We start from the raw sequence: 26848 nt of genomic DNA on the forward strand, positions 1-26848 counted from the left end.
TGCATATTTAAGCTAAGACTTTTTTTTTTTTTTAGCTAAGACATTTTGACACATCTTTAATGTCTAAACCATTCTTTGTAAAAGGATGTAATTCGGTCTACAAATATATAGAGTAGAAAATTTTAAAATAAGATTAAGAGACATGGAAAACAAGAATGGAGATAGAAGATAAAAAAGTTGGGTGAAACATAATTTGAATATTGCTACTACCTTAAATTAAGTAAAATAGTATAAATTTCATAGTGATTGCTAATCTGCTTTCCTTGTCCCTGAGATGTTGTCATCACACATAAATAGAGGTTTACCATTTCAGCTAGCTCTAAGGCAAGGAGACTATTCCTTGACATTCCATCTTATCATCTCTCATGTCCGAGGAAACCAAATCAAAATTTAGGAACCACGTTAAAAACAGGCAGTATGTGTTTGTGGTACACAGTGCTTGGTTGATATGCATTATTGCTTTTCTGTCATGGGCTGGCAGGATACATTAATTCACCTTTCTGTCTTAACCATGCATAGGGAAAATAAAAACCAAATTTGATATTAACTTTTATGGTCTGTTGTAAATGAGCTTATTTTTTAGACAAATAGCTCTCCAGGATACATAAGAAGGTCAACAATGAGCATTCAAGTGCTTTTTTACCTATATACACTTTTTAACCAAAAACTGACTTATGTAAGATTAAAGGTGGTAACTACTTGACCCTAAAGCAATGGGTATTGCAGTGATTCAGAGTACATATAAGTTCCCTGTGACATTATTTAATAATTAATATGCATCGTTAATAATATTTCCTGAGATTATTTTATCACTTACCATTACATTAGGAGACAGTCTATGGAAAAGATTCAAAAGTGGGTAGGTACATTATTGAAATTGAGTGTCCGCCAAGACACCATAAACCAATCAACAGTAATTTCTATCCTGTTGATAATTATTTTAGATTTTGGTATCTCCTGCGGCTTTGACACATTGAGCTTCAGATGTTATAATATAGTATTTGCATAATATATAATCCATCAAAGTAAGTGGCTTATATCAATTAATTACTCAAAAATTTTTTTCATGTTAAAAAGCAATACTATTTTTATTCATTACTTAAATATTTTTATTTTAATTTTTATTCATTTACTTAAATATTTCAATTTTTATTCATTTTTCATTTTTGTTCATTCCATTTTTATTCATTTACTTAAATATTTCAATTCATATCTAAAATTGCTTATGGGGATCCCTGGGTGGCACAGCGATTTGGCACCTGCCTTTGGCCCAGGGCGTGATCCTGGAGACCCGGGATCGAATCCCATGTCGGGCTCCAGGTGCATGGAGCCTGCTTCTCCCTCTGCCTGTGTCTCTGCCTCTCTGTCTCTGTGTGAGTATCATGAATAAATAAATATAATCTTTAAAAAATAATAAAATAAAATAATATAATAAAATTGGTTATGAATTAATGTATAGTTTAAGATTTATTTATTTCTCTTTATGTTTCTTACTGACTAAAAAATGAGAATTCCCTTTGCCACAGAAATTTAAATTTAAAATACACCATGAGAAGAGTAATTACCCTGATTTTTAGTCAAACAGCGTATTTTATAACTTGGGCAATTCTTATCTAGTAACATTCCGGTAATTTCCTCTCTTCTTTGTTCAGCACATATCTCTTCCTCATCGGCTCATTGATATGCTCTTTTGGACAATTTCTGGCCATTGTCTTTTTTCTGTAGTTTTTTCTGTACCCTTCCTGCTGCCACCCTGCATCATTGCAGCTCAATCATTACAGATGTTACTGTTTCGTTTGTTTCTCTGAACAGATATATTGAAATTGTGACTCCTAGTCCCTCTGACTATGACCTTATTTGGAACTGAGGTCTTTGCTGGCCGAATCAATTTAGGATGAGGTCATAGCCTGGGTGCTAATCCAGTATTGCTGGCACCCTTATAAGAGGAAGAAACATAGGGCAGCCTGGGTGGCTCAGCAGTTTAGCACCTGCCTTCAGCCCAGGGTGTGATCCTGGAGACCTGGGATCGAGTCCCACATCAGGCTCCCTGCAGGGAGCCTGCTTCTCCCTCTGCCTGTGTCTCTGCCTCTCTCTCTCTCTCTCTCTCTCTCTTTCTTTAAAATCTTTTTTTAAAAAGGAAGAAACATAGAGTCAGACACACAAAGGGATATATCACAGATAATGCAAAGTCATGCAGGGAGGATGCCATATGATGATGGAAGACGAGTATAGGGAGATACTTCTACAAGACAAAGAATTCCGACAATTGCCAGCAACACCAGGCTTAGATAAAGTCAGGGGCCAGATTCCCTCCAGATACTTCAGAGGGAGCATGGCCCCCTGACACTTTGATTTCAGACTTCTACCCTCCAGAACTGTGAGGCAGTGAATGGTTATTGTTTTAAGCTGCCTAGTGTGTGGATCATTGTCATGGCAGCCGTAAGAGATTAACGTCACTGCCATTGGCCTACTCAAAAGCTAGACCCAAAATAATACGGAGCCCTTACAAAAACAATGGCAAATGACATTGAAGATAAGCCCACCACAACCTTAGGACAAGAAACCTAGGCCCTTGCTGATCATTCTCTTGCTTTCTACAGCCATTTCTCTTATTTATTTGTTTGTTTGTTTGTTTGTTTGTTTAACTTCTGCAACTTTCTCTCCTTGACTCGTTACCTGTAGCATCAATAATCTTTCCAATCTCAGAAGTCAGGAATTGAGCCATGGAGTGAGGACTTACTGCCTCCTGGACTGCTCAGATTCATTCTTACCTTTCATTCTCTCAACTTGAAAGGGGAAAAAAAAAAAAAAAAAAAAGCAAAAAAACAAACAAATGAAGTCTCATTCTACATGAAAAGCTAATGCCTCCATGTTCTGAGTATGATTTTTACAACAGTATCAGTATCCAAATCCTGACCCTTGTGGAAGGATCAGTACTGGCCTCAGTATGCTTCAGCTGAGGGCATTTGAGGTCTTTGGAGAGTTACTGAATCAAAAAGTTCTCAAAATTGGATATGATAAAATGGCAGAGAGGAAGCCATGAAAGAAATTACTGGAGAATGGAGGTCAACTCACTGAAGTGAATCAGGGTAAGCAATAAGACTGGAGAAGCCAGTAGGGCCAGAGGACATGTTCTGAATTTAAAAATTTGCCCTGTGGTAAAATGAATAAAATAAAGGCTGCTTGGAATCAGTGGGCACCTTGACAAATTGCTTTGGACTGTGTGGCTTTGGGGACCTACTATCACAGAAAATCAAAGCTTGATACTTTGATGGCTTGCCTTATGTCTTTAATTATTTCCTCTTTCGGGAAACTCAACGTTTTTTTCTTTTCTGCCGGATCCTATTGACTTGGAACAAACCTACTTGAAAACCTCCCATCTTTTATATCATTTTTTAAGAATATTTTATTTATTTATTCACAAGAGACACACAGAGAGAGGCAGAGACCCAGGCAGAGGGAAAAGCAGGCTCCTGCAGGGAGCCCGATGTGAGACTCGATCCCAGGACCTTAGAGTCACAGCCTGGGCCCAGGGCGGAAACTCAACCACTGAGCCACCCAGGTGCCCCTCCTCCCCCATCTTTTAAAAAAATTTAAAAAGTATTCTTTCACAAGAAATAAAAGCAAAACTCAACAACCCCATGTCCTTTCTAAACTGTGCCTTCACTATCCAGCCACGTGGTTTCCTTGTAGTCCTCAACATTTCAAAATATTTGTTCAGCTTCCTTTGCTCTACTGAACTGATTTTCTCCTGATCATTCAATGGTCTCTATGTTGTCCAACTCAGTGTAGCAACCGACCCTCGTTGGCCTTAACACGCTCCCTTCCTTTCTCATTCCCCCGTCTGACTCTCTTGGTCTTCTTCTCTGTCTCTCTCAGAGTTCTCATCCGTTCCTCTGGGATCAGCTGTCACTTGCATGCTAATAGTATCTCTAACCCAGAATGTTCCTCTGCTAAAACATCTTTGATTCAGTGTTTCCCCAGCAACTTCAAAGTGGCACGCTCCGAACTAAACTTGCCTTCTATCACAAATACACCTTTTCTTGTATTGCAGATTTTATTCGTAGCACGCACACACGTCTCTGGAAATCATACCTTCTTCTTCATCCTTGCTGCCGTTCTCATAATTTAGGATGCATTTTTATTTCTCTTATCAACTCCAATATCTTCTTAGTTGGGTCCTTGGCATCTATCCCTGCCCTCTAAATCAACTGACATCCTGCTCCCAAAACCAGAATCTTAGCACATCATCACCCTTCTTGAAACTTCTCAGTGAGTCTCATAAGCAAGATGGGATCAAGTCCAATTTCATTTCACAGGATGACATACACTGCAGCGTTGTTCTGAACTGAGTCTACATCTCTGATTCCCGTCTCACAATTCTTCTCTCTCTCTCTCTCTCCCTGTTACAACCTTTGTATCTGTGTTTTAGTTGTTGGCTACAGGACTCCTGTTGTCAGTTTTCCAAATTGGCCAGACTTCCTCATGTCACCACGGCTTTGAACATGTTATCTCTGGCTTTCCAATCAAGCATTGTTCTTTAGATTATTTCCTAAAACTGATATGCTTGTCAACAAGCTGCTCAAATATCACCTTCTTGGTAGTTATTTTAATCCCTCTAGATTTGATGAGGTGTCTTGATTTGGGAGTTTCTACTAATTCTTACAGTTATTTATTTGAGTTATGCAAAGGCAAGAGCTATGCTTTATTCACTGTTTTGACCTCAGAATTCATCCCGGGTCCATGCCTAGATAAGACATCCAAATGTTCACTGAATAAATAGGTCCTTTCTTCCTGGCTTGGATCTTTCTACACAAATCCAGCTGGAGAGTTGCATAAGCACTGTCGATATATTTCTTGTTCAAGTGCACAAGAATGATGATTTCTTTGGTGTCGAGCAGTGATTCTCAAACAGTAGCATATATAAGAATCACCTAGAGAGTTTATGAATGTTGTTAACTGGGACTCATCCCTAGAGATTTTGATTCAGTAGGTCAAGGTGGGGTCCATGAGGTCCTAACATGCTCACAGATGCTTCTGCTTCTGGTGACCAGGATAATTCTGAGAACAATAGTGGATAACACAGTGGAGACGGAAGGAAAAGATTATTTTCTCCCTGCCTTTGATAAATAGTCAAGCAGGAGACCTGAAGTCCATTTGTGCAGTTATGTGACTTGTTATCATCATTAAAATTTGAGAATTAGATTTTTTTTTATTCCAATAGTCTTATGGCTACAGTAGTAACATTAGCAACAGGGTTAGGTGATGAGGATAAGAAAATAGAAAAGCTGCCTACTTATTATTTTCCATAGGTTTCCCTTTGCCTATTTTTTAAAAAAGATTTTATTTATTTATTTGACACAGAGAGAGTGAGCCAGAGAGCATAAGCAGAGGGAATAGTAGAGGGAAAAGGTGAAGCAGTTTCCCTCTAAGCAGGAAGCTAGATGCAGGGCCTGATCTGAGGCCCCTGGGATAATGACCTGAGCCAAAGGCAGATACTTGACCATCTAACTGACCAAGCCACCCAGGCGCCCCTACCTTTGCCTATTTTAAATGTGTTGTAATCTTTTTTTTTTTTTTTCATTTGCTGTCCTTACTTATTGTTAGATCTTTATTGAATCTATAGTCAGTGTTTATCTGGTCTATAGTGTGTTCTTTGGTTGTTCTACTGCTATGACTATAATTTTAAATTTTCAAGTATGTGTTTAAAAATATTTTTTCTTCTAAATCTCATTCGATGTCACTATAAACTACAAGGTTTAATGAATTAGATAGATTTATGCTCATTTTGCAAGCAGGAAATAGAAACTCATAGAGTCAATGATGTTGACTATGTTCCCGTAATTAGAAAATCCCAAAGTTGGTATTAAATTGGTAGAGTGTCACCTCGTATAGTGGGCTTTTGAATGCACCACTCATCAGACATAATGGCTGTTCATGAATATTTATGTGGATCAAAGTGGCCACAGGATCTTCTGACACCATCGCCTTCAGCGACAATGTCTGTAGCTGTGTAGAGCTTTTGTAGCTAGACTTCTCTAACTTAGATTCTAGCTCAACAATTTGCTACTGACTGTATGCCATTAGGAGAGTAAGTTAACATTTCATAATTAGCTCATGATCATCATCTTGAAAATATCATTCGTAAGGAGAAAATAGTTATTATGAATATTAAATTAGTTACTATACAGACATTGGATCCTGGACTATATGGCTTTAGTGAAGAAGAAACATTAGCCAAAAAGAGGCATTATGAGTAGAGAATGCCAATTAATTGAGACTGTGTCTGATGCCACTGATTAGTTAGAATATTGGGGAAATTTGACATGATACAGGTATCATGACAAGACATCCAACAGAATTTTTATGATATTGATAAAAATAATACCACAATTTAATAAACATGAAAAATGGTTAATTTCTGGAACAGTTGAATTGAGTTTAAGAAATGTGAAGAATGATTCTATTAAAATATATCTTGGAGCACCTGGGTGGCTCAGTGACTGAGCATCTGCCTTTGGCTCAGGTCATGACCCCGGGGTCCTGGGATCGAGTCCCAGATCTGGCTCCTTCAAGGGAGCCTGCTTTTCCCTCTGCCTGTGTCTCTGACTCTCTCTGTGTGTCTCTCGTGAATAAATGAATAAAATCTTAAAAAATAAATAAATAAAAATAAAAAAACAAATAAAATATATTTTAACTGTAGTTTTTTTTTACAATTTATTTATTTGAGAGAGAGACAGTGGTGGGGAAGGATGGGGAAGAGGGAGATAGAGTCTCAAGTAGACTCCTTGCTCAGCACAGAGCTGGATGCAGGGCTCTATTGGTGCTCTATCCCACGACCCTTAGATTAGGACTTGAGTTGAGGCCAAGAGTCAGAAGCTCAACCAACTGAGCCACCCAGGTGCCCCAACTATAGTTATTTTAAAATATGAAAGTTGCACAAATTTCCATTTTTCTGAAATACAATCCAGATTACTTGGTTTTTAAATATTAAAGGGATATACCATTTGTATGTATGTGGGTGTGTGTGTGTGTGTGTGTAATTTACTGCCAGGATAAAAGACTCTTGAGATATAATTAAATATTTCACCTCTTACCACCCTTTGTTTTGTATTTGTTTCTTTCTTGATAGCCACATTACTTTGATCTCATGACACACCAACTTATGTGCCATGATATTAGAGTGCATAAGAATAACAAAACGATCTGATCAAAGGGAAAAACTGGCATAACGCCCATTATTTTGCATCACTGGTCACATATTTTTACTTTGAATTTAGAAGGGAAATACTTGTCTTTTATGAAGGAGTTTGATTCCAACTAAATCTTCTCTATCATATTTTTAACTTGTATGTCACTTTCACGGACACGCTCAAATCCTTATAAATAATTTCTATTAGAGCTAAAGATTTCAGTAGTCTGAGAAGATGCAGTGCAGTGAGATTCTGCAGCTGAGTTGGTAACAGTCCATTCTTCTTCTATTGCAAAGTAGATTCTTATGGAAACGGAGTTTATGCCATCATTTTCTATGTAGGTTGCACGGCATCTGATCCACAGTGACAGGAAATTAAAAAAAAAAAAAGATTCCAGAATATCTGCAGTATATTTTGCTGAATGTTAACAGCAGGTTCAAATGTGTTTCATTTCTGACCCCGCGAAATGCTTTCTTGCGTATTCAATGCTTTATACATCAAGTACGCAAACTGCTGCAAGGGCTTCAGCTGCTTGTTCAAGAATACATTTCCTGAAAACAAATGTTGTTCAGGTCAGTCTCACCAATGCCATTTTTCTTCCGTTATCTGATGGCAGGAGAAATGCGTGATGCATTTTATTACATTTTAAATAAGTAATGGGGTAAAAAGAAGTTTCATCACTATAATGCTGATTGTTTCATGTGAATGCTTCTTGCTCTATAGCATTAAGAAATTTATTCAAGCTATCAAATCAGCTAATATTTACAATCAGATTTACAGACTATTGTTTCTATTATTGTTATCTGCTCGTCATAATTCAGAATACGTGTGCATGTGTCTGTGTGAGCATGTATGTGAAATCATGTATTGTTTGAGTTGAAAGTCCAAGTATCTGAATGTTGTAAACCTCAACACAATTCTGAAGGTGTGAGTTTTTAATATTCCTGTATGTTTGGGATATTTGCAATACTTTAATTGAGAAAATACGTAGGTTTCAAACGGAAGGAGGAAAGTTTTAGTTTATTTTTAAAACTTATAATAAATAAAAGCCATCAAGTATTATGATCAGAGGCACCTGTGGGGAATGAGACACAGTTTTATTCTTCAACTCAAATTTGAATAAATATTTTTTATATCCTTATATATGTCTAATATTCTAAAGCATGTGACTCCGAGACTGACCAGTTTTGACCTGGTGATGACAGGTTATAAGAAAAGTAAATTAAACTTTATTTTTACATATTACTTCAGGGTAAAGTTTGTGAAATTTTATACAAATTTCAGCAGTCACACCCCTATTTGAATTATTGTGCCTAATAGAGGCACAGAATCATAGTTCATGTACTATAACTTGTAGAGAATTTCTCCAAAAATGAAAATTGGGTGAAAATGTAGTCCGTATTAGCAATGAAATATCAGGATGAGATTTTGCTCACTTACTTTTGAAAGGAACATAGGCAACTCAAGTGCAGAAGAAAAATGTCTCAAAAATAAGTACCGTCTAGGCTGTAGAAACTATTAACGAATTAATGGGGGTTGCAACTTCGTGATAGACACTGTGATGCATGGGAGTGAGTTTTATTTTATCCAACTGTACTGGCAGGCAGGCAGGCTCTGGGGGCCCGGAGGGGGTACCACGGGACCAACCAAGAGAATCCTTGGCTTCACATAGAATGGAAATCAACTGTGAGTCAGCAAGAAGTGAGAGAAGAGTTTATTGAAGGAAAGAGAGAGTAGATACGGACGGAGCTTCTGGGAGACTCAGGAGGAAAGGAGCATGAGTCTTGTCTTTGTTCAGGGTCTGGGGGTTTTATGGAGGGCGGTGATCAGGTTTATGGGTCTCCTGGGTTTCCAGGAACCAATGAGAACAAAGGTGAAGACCCAACTGCTCTTCCTTGGAGTCAAGGGGTCCTGTCGTTGAGATGTCTAGCTCAGGTGTTCTGGAATATGCATATGGTAGCTTCGTCAGGTCTTTGTCACCAGGTCCTTCCTTCAATGTTATCTATTCTAGAGAAACCATTGATTCTTTGTCCCTGACAAGAACCACACATGCTATTTGCATTACAAGACATGTGTAAAGTGGGGGTACAGGTCCTGGCGAGAATAGAAACAGAAAAAAGGAGCAAAAAGCAGATTTTACAGAGTCCTTCAGTTTCCCCATCACAGAGTCAACATCCTCAGTGCAGAGATGCTGAAGTATGTGTTTGGGGTATTCCCAGGGCCCACTGCACAGTTTGAATGAGCTGGATTATGAACTTGGTCACCAGAAAGGAAGGCAGGGAACACAGAAACACTGTGCGAGCTGGTCTGTATGCCACATCCTGCTCCAGGATACCAGGGCTGTCGACGATGACTACACGAAAATGCCGTACATGTGGACAGTTCACATCAGGTAGATTAGGAAAGGTTAATGCATACCATGATTTTGAATATTTTCTTAACCAAGAATCCCCAAGAAAATAAGTACAACTTTTTCTAACATGAAATATACCCAAATAGCATAGTTTATAGTTATTGATCTTTTTTTTTTTTCTCATTTAAATCTCACATGTGCTTTCTGAGATTGAAATGTATATGTTGACAATTCAGAGGACTGGTGTTATTGCCCTTTTTTCTCACAATAGAAACCATTATTTTCTGTTTAGCATAATAACAGTTATTGGTACTTAGTTACTATTATAAATGGCAGCTGAACTATATATATACATATATCTTATTAAAAACTATGACTACTATGTAAAACAAATGACTTCAGTAGATGTTGAACCCATCTGTCTCTATTAATATTGAGATTTCAATTTTAAAATACTTGCTTTACTGACAATTATGGCAAAGTAAACAATGGCATTTTAGAGATATTAGCTCAGACACCATGTTTATATTTTTCTTACAAGGCATATAATATGCATTGCTTATAATTGCTTGCTTATATATCTCTTCTTTTCATTAGATGTTGTGCTCAGTCCACAGATGATATGTAATTAATATCTGTATTTCTAGTATCACATACAATTTGTGGTACGTGCTAAGTAATAAAAAGTAAATATATATCAAAAGTAGCAAACGTGAATATACGAGGGGAAATAAAATAAATATATTGATATAATTTCATATAATAGTATTAAAAACAATATCATTAAGTGTGCTGATTCAGTTGGAGAATTAAAAGATAAGGTAAATTTTCTTCATCTTAATAACCAAGGTTAGTGTTCAGGAAATTCAATTCTCTAGAGAAAGTGTATAATTGAAGTTTTCGGTTATCACTGAGATTGGTACACATAATTATGATGGGATCTACAAAAAAAATTATTTCTGTAGTAACTATACCAGAAATCCAAATCAATGCAAAAAGGGTGCTCTATTTTTTCTGAGAAGTATTGGCTATTGTGCCGAAACACGTTTTTTCCAGAAAGAAGTTCTGGGATGAATTAGCTCTCAAACATAAAAGATACCAAAATTCATGCTTGCTATTCCTTAGAAGTGTTTTCTCAAGGAATCCACGCAAATAAATTGTAATATATTTTGTGCTGGTCTATGCCTATGAGTAACCAATGCTGAGGTTGGATCTGACCTTGTAGTTCTTACGATTGCAAGGTGCCCTTTAGTGACAACTATCAAGAAACTAAAAAAAAAAAAAAAAAAAAAAAGTTTATTACTTAGAGCACTTGGAAATTACACAGCCCACATGGGGCCACGCAGTGAGGTTGCAGGTAGAGAGAGAAGGAGCACATGGCCCTGGGGTTCTGCTTTTATTGAGGTCAAGGATGGGGGCCTGGAGTTTCAAGGGTTCACTCCTTATTGGTGAATTTAAAACATAGCAGTGGGACCTAAAAGCAGGGGAAGAGAAAAATGCAAGTGGACCAATGGTCACTTATCTAAATCTATCAAGATCTTTAGATAAGGCAAGATCTTTAGACAAGATCTTTAAGCACCTCAGTGTGGGCAGGTGGCCTGGCTCTTTAGACCTATGGCTGGCAATGTGTTTGTTTTTTTTTTTAAGATTTTATTTATGTATTCATGAGAGACACAGTGACAGAGACAGAGACGCAGGCAGAGGAAGAAGCAGGCTTCATGCGAGGAACCCAATGTGGGACCTGATCCTGGAACTCTGGGATCACACCCTGAGCCAAAGGCAGAAAGCTCAACCTCTGAGCCATCCAGGCGTCCCCAATGTGTTTTTCCAAAGAACCTTCTTTGAAGTGGATGCTTCTTTCTTTTGATGCTTCAGCAATCAAAGCTCAAGTTCAGGAACTTGCAATACAAAAAAGCAAAGAAACAAGCATCAGGGCTCCACTACAAGCACATTACAAACTCTGCTATCCCTGAGAAGGAATTCTGCACACTATGGCTAAGGAACAGAATACAGTTCACTGGCCCCAAATGTGACTTGACTTCTAATTCATACCCGGTTATGGGAGATTCTATGATAATTAGTCTCTGATAATTGAATTCCTAAAGGTGTTAGTTAAAAATGTTATTTAAAAAAGAGAATTCCCTGGCTACATGAGCAGGGTCTCCGAGAAGGTCGTTGGCTGCTGGGGTCAAGTCTGTTTGTGGCCTGGTACTAAGTATGGAGGATGCAGAACAAAATTCAGTGTTTTCTCAGACTGTAAATTGATTGGCTTCAGTGGGGTGATTGACCTATCTCACAAGAAGAATAAGACTCAACCTTAAATGGCAGTCCTTCCCGTTTCAATGGGGAAAAAAATAGCTCAACATTGTTGATTGATCAGCATGTTTTCCATCTCTTAAAAAAATCTATTATGATAAGCCCAAATTATAATTTTAATGATCCTTAATGGGCTCAGAACAAGGCAATTAATTGAGTAATCTTGATGGAAAATGTTATAAAGGAGCACTTGTCTGATGTAACTGTCAAAAGGAATATACATTTTCAGATGCAAATTATCATTTCTCCTCAAGAGAGTCATAGGAAAGCTGACTTTCAAAAAACTCCTCACATTTTCTGAAAGATTGATGTGGTTGTTTATCGTTGCCTGTGATTTTTTTCATTTGTATATCTACTTTTGGGAAGTGTCTGTTCAAATATTGTGGTCATTTGATGGGGGTATGAGTTTTTTTTTTTTCTTATTAAGTTTTGTGAGTTCTTTGCACATTGGGGGTTTTGTGAGTTCTTTGCACATTGGGGTACAAGTTCTTCTTCAGTTTTATGCTTTGCAAATATTTTCTCCAAATCTGTGGTTTGTTTTTCCATTTTATTAGAATGTCTTTGTTTTGTTTTGTTTTAAAGATTTATTTATTTATGATAGACATAGAGAGAGAGAGAGAGAGAGAGAGAGAGAGAGGCAGAGACACAGGAGGAGAGAGAAGCAGGCTCCATGCCTGGAGCCCGACATGGGACTCGATCCTGGGTCTCCAGGATCACGCCCTGGGCCAAAGGCAGGCGCTAAACCACTGAGCCACTCGGGGATCCCAGAATGTCTTTTGAAGGGAAGTTGTTTTTTTGTTTTTGTTTTTGTTTTTTTTTTAATTTTGATAGGTTCCAAGTTATGAATGCATTATTTTATAGATTGTTTTGTTGGCGCTTTACCTTAGATGGATAAATATATGCATTTATAACCAAAAGTCATAAATGTTTTCTCTTATTTTTTCTTCTAGAAATGTTACACTTTTAGCATTTACCTTTACTTACATTAGTGCATTTTGGGTTGATTTGTGTATACAGTTCAAGATGTGGAATGACATTATTTTTTTGCAAATATTCAAAATTTTCAGCACCAATTGCTGAAATGACTACCTTTTTCAAACTGAATTGCCTGTGAATTTTTGTTGATAATCAGTTGCTCTTCTATTTCTGGACTCTTTCATCACAGAGATCTACTTTGCTTTTCTATGTAAATACTACATTGTTTTGATTACTGTAGCTTTATTATAACACTTGAAATAGGCTATGTTCATATTTCAAATGTTTTCTGTTTCAAAGTGTTTTCCTACTAGTGGTAATTTTACCTTTTCATATAAATTTTAGAATCATTTTGTCACTTTCTACAAAAATGAAACCAACTGGAATATTGATTGTCGTCAAATCTATAGACCAATCTGAGAAAGTTGGTATCTTACAAATACTATCTTCTTACAAATAAGCATAATTTATTTCTCCATTTACTTAAGATTTCAATTTCTTGCAGCAATGTTTGTAGCTTTTATTGTGAAAGCCATTTGCATCATCATAATTTTCCCAAAGTATTTCACATTTTTTGATGCTACAGTTAATGGTATTATGCTTTTTTTTATTTTCAGTTTCAATTGTGCATAACTAGAATGTATAATATGATGCATATTTATATGTTGATTTTATGTCCTGCATCTTGTTAAACTTTCTTATTAGTTTCTGTAGCACTCTGTATTATGTTTTCTACATAGAAATCATGTTGTTTACAAATAAAAACAATCCCAGTTCTTCCTTTCCAATATGGATGTTTTACGTTTCTTGCCTTATTTTACCAACTAGAATCTATAGGGCAATGCTTAACAAAAGCAGGAAAAACAAACATGCGTGCGTGAGTTGTGATTTTAATAGGGAGGCCTTCAACCTTTCACTATACCAAGCTGTTGGTTTTCCTCTTTATTACTCTTATCCCAGATATACACAGGAAGTGTTCTGGATTAGAAAGAGATGTACTAATTTTCTAGCTCTGCCATAATCAAGTACACCAGCTAGATAACTTAACAGAACTTTATTTTCTCAGAGTTCTAGGGGCTAGAAATTTAAGATTAGGGTATCAACAAGGCTCTTCTTTCTCTGAAGGCTCCAGGGAGGAATTGTTTTCATTATTTTCTCTTAGGTTCTGGTGGTGCCAGCAGTATTAGGGTTACTTGGCTGAACATCTCTGTCTCCTTAGTCACATGGTATTGTTGATGTTGTCTCCATCTCTGTCCCTCTCTTGTGATAAAGACACCAGCCATATTGGATTAGAGCCCATATGAATAACCTCAGTTTATCAGAGAGATGAGACTTTAACATATCTTCAGTATAGTTCAATGTATAACAGCTGACTTCTACAGATGCTTAATTTAATCCATTGTATATATCATACCCTAGTATAATTTTGAAGTTAGCACGATTTCCATGTTTAGGTGCCCGTGATGGTGGTCACCTATCTACTGATAGCACAAATGATGGACAACTGATACCGTAATTAGATAAGTGACAAATCTTCTTGAGATTTGAGAATTTGAAGAGTTCACATAAAAAGTAGATGTCAGTAACTGGGCAACAGTGGTTCTTCATTACCTCATTGCATCCATCAATTAATTGAAAGCAATAGTGACTGGCGGTTCCATATACTCAGAATTGGTACCAATTTACTATTTTTGGTGGTGCTATTTATTTTACAAAAAATAGTACCAACTTACTATTTTTTTCCTCTTCATTCATGTTGCTTCTCAAACCACATCCACTTTGTTTTCCTGTATTATCTGCTTTTGTCTTATAAGTCTATGCCTTTATCATGGACTGTACTAACTCCTTGAGCTATTTGAATATCAGAACAACTTTAAAAAACCAGTATAAAAAAGAACAAAAGTCACTTAATCAGGAAGTTTATGTTATATTAATTATTATAGACTACATATTGTCTCTCATAGAGTCTATTATTTGTTAATTGGAGGGGTGTTTACTCATAAATAAAGCATTGAACTGTGGTGTCTCACATCTTAATAACATAATTAGCAAGGTCTTCCTAGATGGGTACTGAACAGTCGCAAATACAGGAGTAGAGATGCCGACTTCTATTCTATTTCAGTACTTGCTTTTCTAAATACAATGTACTTTTCCACAACCCTAAGTGGTTATCAGTATCTAGTAAATTGTTTGATTCTGAATAGTTAAATCTATTCATTAGCTTATTCTCAATATTCATCCAGGTACATTCACTTTGTTTCATTTTCATAGACTTTAGCCACCACATTGAAAAAAGTTGGTAGCAGGTATTATGCACAGAAATATTTATGACAGAGGATAATAGTCGCCATTCATACTTTTTGGAAATCCTTGCAGTTTCTACATTAGCAAAATTGTAGTATTTAGTTTAATGTTTGTTTACTTCCTATACATGTTAGTGTTTTTAAATGGGGTACAGAATGCGCAGAGGTAGAATGATGCAGTTGAAAAAATGGGGCTTTGGAATCAGACAGACCCACTGTTGTTTGCTAGTATGTTACCTTAATAGAATTATTTTACATTTCAGCTTCAGTTTTATATTCTCTATAAAGAAAATAATATTATATATTCTCATTATAAGAAAAAGTTCTAGAACTATGGATGGTGATGGATGTTACCTAGACTTATTGTGGTGATCACTTCACAACGTATACAGATGTAGGATCATGTTGTACACCCGAAACTAATACAATATGTCAATTATACTTCAGTTTAAAAATATTATATGCTTTATGTTATTATCATAGTATTCCATTTGACTCCACTCCCACGAAATTGCATGCTGCCTAGTGATTTTCTCCTTTTCTGTGTTTTCATTACCTTCTTCTATAGTGACTTTTTTTTTTAAGATTTTATTTACTTATTTATTCATGAGAGACACACACAGAGAGAGAGAGAGGCAGAGACACAGGCAGAGGGAGAAACAGGCTCCATGTAGGAATCCTGATGTGGGACTCAATCCCGGGACTTCGGGATCACAGCCTGAGCCAAAGGCAGACACTCAACTGCTGAACCACTCAGGCATCCCTTATAATGACTCTACTTGAAACATATAATGTTTTTTCCTCTCACCTAAGGAAACAAAAAGAAAAACCCATCCTCTTCATTGAGACACTCCATAAAAGCCTTTCTTCCTATCAAAATCATTCAATGTAAAACAAAGAAAACAACTGAAAAAAAATTTATAATTGTCTTTCTCTAGTTGGGCTAATAATAACAAAATACCATTTGTTAGATGGCCTAGATGGCCTATAAATAATAGAAATTTATGTCTAATAGTTCTGGAGTCTGTAATTCCAAGATGAGAATATCCACATGGTCAAGCAAGGGCCCTTTTCCAGTCACAGACCTTCTCCTTGTCTCCTCTTATGGTGGGAGGATCAAAGGATCTTGTTAGGGTCCTTTCCATGAAGACACTCATCCCATTCTTGGGGACTCCTCTCTTACCTAATCACCTCCCAAAGGCCCTACCTCCTAATACTATTGTCTTGAGCATTAGGTTTTCAACACATGGATTTAGGGGAGACCCAAACATTCAGATCACAGCATTATGCCCTTGCCCCCTCCAAAAAACTCAAAACTCATGTCTTTCTCACACCCAAAATGCATGTCTTCTGCCCACTAGCCCCAAAAGTCTTAACTTATTTTAGCAAAACTCAAAATTCTGGGCCCAAAATCTAATCTAAACATTATTTAAGTCAGGTACAGTTATATATATATATAATATATATATATATATATTATATATATATAAAATCTTCTTTATCTATTGGTGAATATATGTTTCCATATCTTGAGTACTATGAATAATACTGAAACATGAGAGGACCATGGGGATGCAAATATCTCTTTGAGATCGGAGGGGGAGACAGAACATGGAAGACTCCTAACTCTGAGAAACGAACTAGGGGTGGTGGAAGGGGAGGAGGGCAGGGGATGGGGGTGACTGGGTAGTGGGCACTGAGGGGGGCACTTGATGGGATGAACACTGGGTGTTATTCTGTATGTCGGCAAATTGAACACCAATAAAAAATAAATCTATTATTAAAAAATTTAAAAAACAAAACAAAAAAACTTCTTTGGATATATACCCAAAGAATTGCTAGATCATATGGTAATTTTATTTTTAATTTGTAAGGGAACTCCATACTCTTTCCATGGTGGCTGTACCAATTTGCATTTCCACTAACAGTGGGCAGGGTTCCCTTTCTCCACATCCTGGCCAACACTTTTTAAAATCTCTTGTCTTTTTGATAATAGCCATTCCAAAAGGTGTGAGTTGATATCTCACTCTTGTGAGATTTGTATTTTTTTGATTGGCAATGTTGAGCAGCTTTTCATGTATGTCTTCTTTGGTATAAAATGTCTATTCAGTTCATTTGCTCATTTTTAAATTGAATTTTTTGGGTTTTATTGTTATTAATGAGTTACATGAATTTTTATATATTTTGTATATTAACCCTTTATCAGATATATGCTTTGCAGATATGTTTTCCCATTCCACGGGTCGCTTTTTTGTTTTGCTCATTATTTATTTTGCTATGAAGTTTTGAAATCGTGGAGGCAGTCCTGTTAATCTCTGAATCACTGTTGGGTTCCGTCTTCCCTGGTCTTGAATAGCACACATTCACGGTGGAGTAGCTCTATAGTTCCATCCTGAAAAATCTAAGAAATCAGAAACCTTCTTGTCTCCTCCCCTTTCGGGAAAAGGGCTGTTTTCATGCTGAAGTGGTTAATTAAGTCCCTGGTTCACATCCAAACTAATATCTTTATCAAAAGGCCACTTGGTCACACCCTCAGGCTTTTCTTTCTAAGGTGCTTTTCCATCCTTTGCAATATGGATAGGCTAAGGATGTTTAAAGTTTTTAAGTTCTGCTTACTTTTAGATTAACAATTCCATTTTTAGGTCACTTCTTTCTTCTTGCATTTTACTATTACGTTTCAAGAGAAGCCAACTCAAACCTTCAACACTTTGTTTACATAGTTCCTGAGCCACCATGTATCCCAACTTTATTGTTAGAATTTCTACCTTCTACAAAACACTGGGGATAGACCCAAGTCAGCAAAATTTCAGCTACTTTTTAACAAGGATGACCTTTTCTTAACTGTCCAATAGCATGTTCTCATTTCCATCTGAGACCTCACCAGAATGAACTTTCCTGTACATATGTCTACCAGTATTCAGTCCAGGGGCACTTTTGTAATCTCTAAGAAGACTGAAGTGTCTTCTCCAAATCTCCCCTTTATCTTCTGGAAAATTCTCATCAGAATTGATTTTGAAATCTGTTTGTGGAAATGTAAGATGTTTATTGCATGCACCTTCAAACTCTTCTAGCCTCTACCCTTTACTCAGTTTCAGCATTGCTTCCACATTTTAAGGTACAAGTGTATCTTGGAGATATTGTGGTTTGGGTTCCAGACCACCAAAATAAAGCAAATATAATAATAAAATGAGTCAAATGAATGTTTTGTGAAAGTCATATTTATACTATACTATAGTCTTATATGTGCAATATTATGTCTAAAAATTGCATATACCTTAATTTAAGAATCCTTTATTGCTAAAATATGCTAAGCATCACTGATCCCAGATCACCATAATGAATAACTTTGAAAGACTGCAAGAATTACCAAAATGTGACACAGAGACAGAAAGTAAGCAAAAAAAAATTTTTTTTGAAAAATGGTGCCGAAAAAAAAAAATAAAAAAAAATAAAAAAAAAAAAAAGAAAAATGGTGCCGATACAATGTGCTCAATGCAGGGTTGCCATAAACCTCAATATGTAAACAAAACAAAACAAAATGTAAATATGTAAACAAAACAAAACAAAATAAAAATAATATTCGCAATATCTGCAAAGCACAATAAAACAAGGTATGCCTGTATTTGTTGCACTAACACCTCTACTTCTGAGATACTGAGAAAGTGAGACTAGTTTCTTAGGACACCTGGGTTGCTCAGTGGTGGAGCATCTGCCTTGGGCCCAGGGCGTGATCCCTGGGGTCCTGGTATCGAGTCCCACGTCAGGCTCCCTGAATGGAGCTTGCTTCTTCCTCTGCCTGTGTCTCTGCCTCTTTCTCTCTCTCTCTCTCTCTCTTTGTCTCTCATGAATAAATAAATAAAATTTAAAAAAAAGGCTGGTAGCTTATACATAGCATATTATGATTTCCTTCCCACTCCTAATCATGTAGCTCATTTCTTTTCTCATTCTGTTTTATAAAAATTATCTTATTTAATTATACAAGACAAAAGTCTGAAAGATAGTAATAGAAGTCTTCTTGTATGGGTTTACTTAATTTTTTTTATATTGTACCTCTGAATAGAGCTCAAAGAAAGCTTTCCCTTTCCTATTAATTCATTGAAATGATTTCTTTTTCTTTTTCTCTTCCTCCTCCTCTCTTTTTGTTGTTGTTGTTGTTGTTGTTTTCTACCTATGGTCAAATCTAATTCTCCTGTCTCCATTTCTTTTATTTTTATATGAGAAAGAGAGAGAGTGTGAGCAGGGGGAGGGGCAAGGAAGAGGGTCTCACGTAGACTCCTCGCTGAGCACACCCCAGTGGGGGCTTGATCTCCTTACCCTGAGATCATGACCTGAGGCAAAATCTAGAGTTGGATGCTTAACTGCCCGAGCCCCCCAGGTGCCCCATCCTATCTTCATTTCTTATTCCCTTAAATTCAAATTATCACCAAAGGGAACATTTTAGATGACAAACCCCTTCTTACTATTTCCCTGTGTAAAGCATTCTCTGTTTCCCGTAACAGTGGTGGTCAAGGAAGGATTCACGTGCTCTGGCAGTTGCTCATGTCAACTTATTGAGGTACAAAGGTCAAATAATAGAATGTATCTCAAAATCTATTTTTGTTGTTTTAATTTCTAGGACTTGTAAAGCATAAGTGTATTAGAAAGATAAGCTTAATGTTGTACATATTGGAGACGCATCTGTCATCTATTGAGATATTAATTTGACACCCACTCCAGTACCATATTAATTCCATATATTTTGCTTCCTATAATCTAGTTCATCTCTCCTGGACCCTGTTTCCCTGGGCATTCTGAAATAAACTGGCATTTTCATTCTGAATGCTTCTTCTGTCAAAGAGAAATAGTCTATGTTGAGTCAATTGCAAAACTGCACATCTGTTCTTTAGAAGATAGTTTTCCTAGGCTATTTGGTTTTTCTTCACAAAAAAAGGAAGAAAACAATTAGTATGCATAGAGGAAACAAAAGTTTTGTCTCTTTTTCTTTAACTTTTTTCTCTTCATTCTAATAATGAATGAACTCCCCCTTCTATATATTAACAAAAACGACAACAACTAAAACAAAAAAACAACAAAAATTGCCTTTGTAGAGAAATATTGGCTCTGATAGGAACAGGGTTAGAAAAAAAGGGCATAAGAATTAAGGAGGCAATATAAAATAAATTTAATTTCAAGGTTGCCTATTATATATCGTCAAATGTTAATGACTGATATTGTGGTGTTTTTAGGTAAATTTGGGGTATTGACATTTGTTCAGACTGAACTGAGTCATTTAGTTTATATTTTCAAGTCCCCACAGGTTTCTCTTCTAGCACTCGCCAAACATATCCTGATATCAATCTTCTTTCCTTCAAATCTTTCTTCTTATCACTAGTAAATCATTCTTGGGAGAACTAGACCTCCCAATAGATTTGTCAACCGTTGAAATGGAGAATTTAGGCTCTATCTGATGAATATCTCATCTGAATCCCTGCTGAGCATACAAATATCCCCCTGCTCATCAAAGAAGCATTTATCCTGTGTCTCTCTGTAAAGCCACCCATTTTTAATAGCAAATATTATGAAATTTAAAAATATAGGGCTCAGGCTATATGCATGAGCTTTTTTAGAATAGCTAATTATTAAATAATGAAATGATTAACTCAGAAAACCTTAGATAGCTAACAAGAGCTCCCTATTTTGTAGTATTTCTTTTTATGTCTCTTTTTTTTGAGATTTTCTATAGACAATTAAACTAGGCATATTACATTTGTCAGGTTTACTGGATCTATGGGAGATCAACACCTTTCTTCGCAAATTAGCATAATAAAGGCTGATGGCAATTTTTATATTATACTGATGAATGCCCTTTTAAGTCAAGTATTTTCATATTTGACTCATATTTGACTTTCTCTTACAAGGCATCATTCACAACTAAAAATCATTTGCTGAAATTACCAAGTAACAATTATGTTAATATTTATAATTTTTCATTCTTTAGATAATTTTAAGGTACTTTTTTGACTAAGAACCTCTGCGGACCCAATATGTATAGTAGTAATTTTGTCAAGAATATCAATACCGTCATTGATAGCATTCACTATTTCACTGAATACTGATGGTTTAGTTGTAGCATTTAAACTTCAGTATTATTGTATCTGTACTTAGGACTATGTCTTTTAAGTAGTCCAGGCAAACTATCAAATTAAAAAAATAATGTAACTTTTATAAAGTATTATTTTAAAGGATTGTATTTAAATATTTTTAAATTGCCATTCTTTTTTAGAAATATTTAGATTAAAAAGATCTATTTTAATGATTTGCTTCTGAATCAGTAAGATCAATATACAATTGTTTTACATAATGTTAATATATTTATTTTTTATGGTTAAGTAAAGAAAATTAAAAGAATTATGAGCGTTTCCTCAGACAGTAGTAAACAATGACAGAACTCGCATCCAAGAAAATTCTAAAGTCCCCTTCTCCAGCATATGGACAAGCAGATGCATAGATTTTGATCCCAGTAGAAACATGAAAAATATCCAGAAAAAATATTAACATTCATAGTAAAACAGGGATTAAGATTCAAATCCAACGGGTAGTATTTACAAAACAGAGAGACTAAGAGGAAGTAACTGAGGGAACAAGGGGTACTTGTAACTCTTTAAAAAAAATCATTTGGGAAGAAATTTCTAGATAATTAAAACATTTGATGATAAAGACAGAGCTTTATGTTGGGGAATTAATAGAACAGGCAAACAAATACATGGATTCTCTTCCTTTAGGTTATTTTCTTTTTCAGGAGCAGAGTTTTCATACATAGGGTTCTATTGTCTCTGAACAGCCAGGGAAAAATGTGAATGTTGCTTAAATGTGACATAGAGGAGAAATTTAATGGAGTATACTCTTCTTACCATCTATGTCCTTGTGTTAGACTCACATAAGAATGGAAAATTGGATTAAGTGACTACCGTGAACATATCTAGTGTATTTCTCTACATAATGACATAAAATTTTCGTATTTTCCCAGCCTTGAAGTTCTTTATCTCAATTACCTTATCTCTCCACTGAAAACTGAGTCACTTTGACCCAAATATTTTGGAATTACAATAGGTTTTAAGAACTGAGGAAATTTCCACAGAGAACATTGTGAGCTGATTTTGTATAACTATGCCATCCTCTCTGATGATGCAAAAATATATATAAAAAATAAAAAAAGAACAACACATGACTTCATTTTCATTTAGTAGTTGACGGAATTTTGCCTTTATAGATGATAGAAACTCCGTTAAAAAAATTAGTGGTTGTGCTCTTCTTCTCAGTAGAAAATGGAATCAATACAGTGTTGTCTGCTAAAGAAGGAACATGCAATTGTGGAAATGAAGAATAGTGGAGCACGACCCTCTGTGATGACCTGTTACCATTTCTGTGGCATCTTATACCACAGAACAAGAGAACTGCCAGTGTATCGCATCGAGTGTCTAACATTCACGCAGAACATACATATCAATGATTCAACTAGATGATCCAGTCACTCCTTTTTTAACTTGAAAAAATTTAATATTTACAAATGAGTACTTTTTAAAGCATAGTAATTTGCTGGCCAGCTGAATGTTGTGTCAGCAATTCCTTTGCCTTTCTCTATAGGTTTGCAAAATTGTATCTGGAATCTACTTTTATTTAAATTTATGTAAGTAAATTGATATATTTTCTTTATTGATTTACCCCTCAAAATCATAGCAGTTGATGCATATAGCTATAATTCATTCATCTTTACTGCTCTCTAGTATTAATTGTAGGACTGTGCCACATTAAAAAAATAACAACGACAAAAATATTCCATGGTGTGGACATATGGGTTATTTCTGCCTGACTCTCTTTTCTTATTCTATCTTGGTGGACTGGCATATGTCTCTTTCCTAAGTACCAGATTTTCTAAATGAAATGAAAGGTTTTTGTTCAAAGTACAACTAAGGATTTTTAAACCCATCCGTAGTATATAATTAGGCCACCGTCCCCATGTCTGCTAACTTGTGATAGCTCTGTTTTTTGTTTGTGTCAGGTATCAAGTTGAACTTTCTAGTCACTAATGAGAATTATCATGTATTGTTTTTCTAAGAAGTAGTTATTTTCTCTCCTATGAAGTGCCTGATGAATAATTTTTGTCATTTTAAAAATGAGATTGTTGTGGTTTTGTTTTTGCTTAATGATTGAGAATTTTCTTTCTTGAACTTAATTTGATCCATCATAAGTTATTTGTGTTGAAAATACCATCTATGATATGAAATTTGTGTTCACTTACTTAACGGTGAATTTTGCTAAGCCAATTTTTAACTTTTTAAAAAATATATTTTATTTATTCATGAGAGTCACAGACAGAGAAGCAGAGACAGGCAGAGGGAGAAGCAGGCTCCATGCAAGGAGCCCAGTGTGGGACTCCACCCCAGGACCCCAGGTTCATGACCTGAGCTCAACCACTGAGCCATTCAGGTGCCCTCAAATTTTTACCTTCATGTTAGAATCTACCTACATTTTTTTTAGATTTGAGAACGTTTATGGTATACATAAAAATTTTACCTATTTGAAAGCATGAATATATTCCTATAGTTTGTTTTTAGCAAGTTTTCTTTTTAGTTAATTTTATATCTTAAAATATAATTAGCATACAGCATTATATTAGTTTCAATGTACAATATGATGATTCAACAATTCTATACATTTCTCAGTGCACATCAAGGAAACTGCTCTAGAACCTCTCTATTTCACCACTACCCTACCCACCTCCCCGCTGGCTACCACCAGTTTGTTCTCTATATTCAAGAATCTGTTTATCTCTGTTTTCTTTGTCCATTTGTTTTCTTTTTTTAAAATTGGACATATGAGTAAAATCTTCTGTCGTCTTTCTCTGATTGGCTTATTGCACTTAGCATTATACCCTCTAGGACCATCCATGTTGTTGCAGATGATAAGATCTCATTCTTTTTATGGCTTATGCTATTCCTCTATAGTCCTTATCTTCTTTACCCAGTTATCTATTGGTGGACATTTAGGTTGCTTCCATATTTTAGCTACCGTAAATAATGCTGAAAAATATAGGGATGCATATATCTTTTTGAATTAGTGCTTTTCTTTGGGTAAATACCCAGTATTGTAATTACTGGGTCATATAGTAGTAATTCTACTTTAATTTTTTCTGAGAAACCTCCATCCTGTTTTTCACAGTGGCTGCACCAGTTTGCAACTAGGACTTCAAAAACATAAGCATATTCACCTCGCTTGTTTGCCACAAACAAGAATATTTTATTTCATCCGCACAGGCTTGCCAACTTACTTTCTGTTGTGCAACATAAGGAAACCTTTAATTCTTTTCCTACATTGTTTATCCAAACAATATTTATTGTAAAGTTCACCTTGTTTTGCTAATAATATTCCTATCGTCTATCAGGTATGCACAAATGCTTGAATTTTGCTTTCTTGGCTCTCTTTTCTGTTAGTCTACTTGTCTTCCTTGATGTCAGTAACGCACTGAAATAACTATTGTAGTGTTAAAATTATCTTTGTTATCTAGAAGAAATTTGGCCTATTACTCTTGTCCAAATGGGTTTGACTCTATTTGAATCTTTATATTCCCATATACAGTTCAAAAGTAGCTTATCTAATTTTTGAATTTGTGATTTTGTTGAAACTATTGATGAATTTTGGAGAGAAAGGAGAGAAAGGAGATCTTTATAATACTCAATCTTTCCTTTTTTAAAGATGAGAAGATAGAAAAACATATTTAGAAAAGTACAAATTTAATCTTGCCATTTTCTTTCTTATAAATTGAAACATTTATCATGGGTAATTCCTTTTTTTTTTTTTTTGCTTTTTTAATATCAAGAAATTATTTCTTCTCTTGTCCTAAAAAAATTGTGGTATAAATATAGCAACACATCTGCTTATTTTTTGTCAATATTTGCTTTATTTTGGACCTTTACTCAATCTTATGTTTTAGGTGACTCTTCTAAACAGTTTTCAACTACACATTTTCTGATAGGACAACTTTCACCATTTAGCTAAATAATTACTTCTTATTTATGATGATTAATTATATACAGTATTTAATGCTGGATTTAACAAAAAAATATCACAGTTAATATTGTGAATTTGGGCATATTTGCTGTTACAAATTTTCACTGGAATTTTTTTTCTCTATTTTACTGTCACTGTTTTAGGAGCAGAAAGAGTTGTTATATTTCTAATCCAACATTATTCTAAAACTAGAGCCCTTTATATATCCCAGCTTCTGTGATGTGTATGTGTGTGTAGGATGTTTGTTGTCTGTCTGTTTGCTTCTTATTGGGTTTCTCCTCATGAGACTGAATCATCACAAGTTCACACATATTAATGTGCTGATGCATTGGGATCAGCAAATACCTCCTGCATTCCTGTGTGGCTCACCCTTCAGTCTGAGTATTTCATACCTTGGTATCAGCTCATGGGTACATTTGATATTTTATGGTGATATTCTTGTCAGCATTTGAATTGCTTTCTGTGAGAATCTAGCTGGCCATATTTCTGGAAGAGTAGTTCTACCTCTGGACATAGTTGTGAATATTTACAGTACTGTTGGACAATACAGCAACCATTGTATTTTTTGCTTTAAAATTAGGGGCACTTGGGTGATTCAGTTGGCTAGCATCTGACTTTTGATTTGGGCTCAGGTTGTTCTCAGGGTTGTGGGATCCAGTCTTATACAGACTCTGTGTTCAGCAGGGAGTCTCCTTGAGATTCACTCTTCTTCTCCCTCTGTCACTCCATCCCTGCTTGTGCACTCATTCCCTCTCCCTAAGGACAGAAATTGAAATTAAAATCAATTCTGACTTGTAATTTTTATAGCAAAAAGTCATATACTTGAAGCATACTTAGAGATATTTTCTCACTAGTTATTTTTCCTACTCACTTGCATTTCATTTAAAATAAAATATTTTCATGACAAAAATTTGGTGAAAACATGTTCCTTATTTTATAAATAATTAAATGTGTCTCTAGATCTCACACATAAGATCCTTGATTTTGCTTATGGTGTATTTACAACAATACAGTTTTGATGGAATTGCTTATGTGATTAATATACTCTTCTCATTTAAATTTTTCTAAAGTTTTTGTAATTATTTTGAATATTAATTACAAACTATTTTTTCTCTATCTTAAAACAATTTTTTAAAATTCAGATTAAAATATTGTAGATTAGTCTAATCCTTCCTTTGCAGCAAGATTTTTATGGCCAACTGTGAAGGGACAATTTAAAGCACAATCTTATTCTTACTATCCAAGTGATATCAACTTCCAGCAAAGAGGCAAATACAGTTTCTTCCATATCACTAAGTATGGACTGTAGTTCTAATGATTCATGCCCTTCAGAATTAAATTTGTTTAATTTAATGTAGATTAAAATCACATTCAACTATGTTATTTAACTCTTCAATACATTTTTCATCAAGTTATCAGCATATCTACTGACTTTCAATTATGATGAAGAAATATCCCTTAAAGTCTTTCTTCCCCCTAAGATTTATTTATTTATTTTAGTGACAGAGAGTGCACAGGGAGAGGGGCAGATGGAGAGGACCTTCAAGCAGACTTTCCTCTGAGCTTGGAGCCCCACTCCAGGTTGGATCCTACAACCCATGAGATCATGACCTGAGCTGACACCAAGAGTTAGATGCCTAACCCACTGAGCCACCCAGGCA

At 35.5% G+C, this 26848-nt stretch overlaps 1 protein-coding gene and 1 pseudogene across 6 annotated transcripts in view; both read left to right on the top strand.

The window, feature by feature from the left end:
• The window catches only part of CDH18 (cadherin 18), a 951119-nt gene that overhangs the window by 237388 nt on the left and 686883 nt on the right, over nucleotides 1–26848 (top strand). The gene's annotated exons all lie outside the window — the stretch shown is intronic.
• The window catches only part of LOC144311754 (F-actin-capping protein subunit alpha-1 pseudogene), an 88354-nt pseudogene continuing 71048 nt past the window's right edge, over nucleotides 9543–26848 (top strand).

The sequence above is a fragment of the Canis aureus genome, chromosome 4 (assembly GCF_053574225.1).
Source record: "Canis aureus isolate CA01 chromosome 4, VMU_Caureus_v.1.0, whole genome shotgun sequence".
Lineage (NCBI taxonomy): Eukaryota > Metazoa > Chordata > Mammalia > Carnivora > Canidae > Canis > Canis aureus.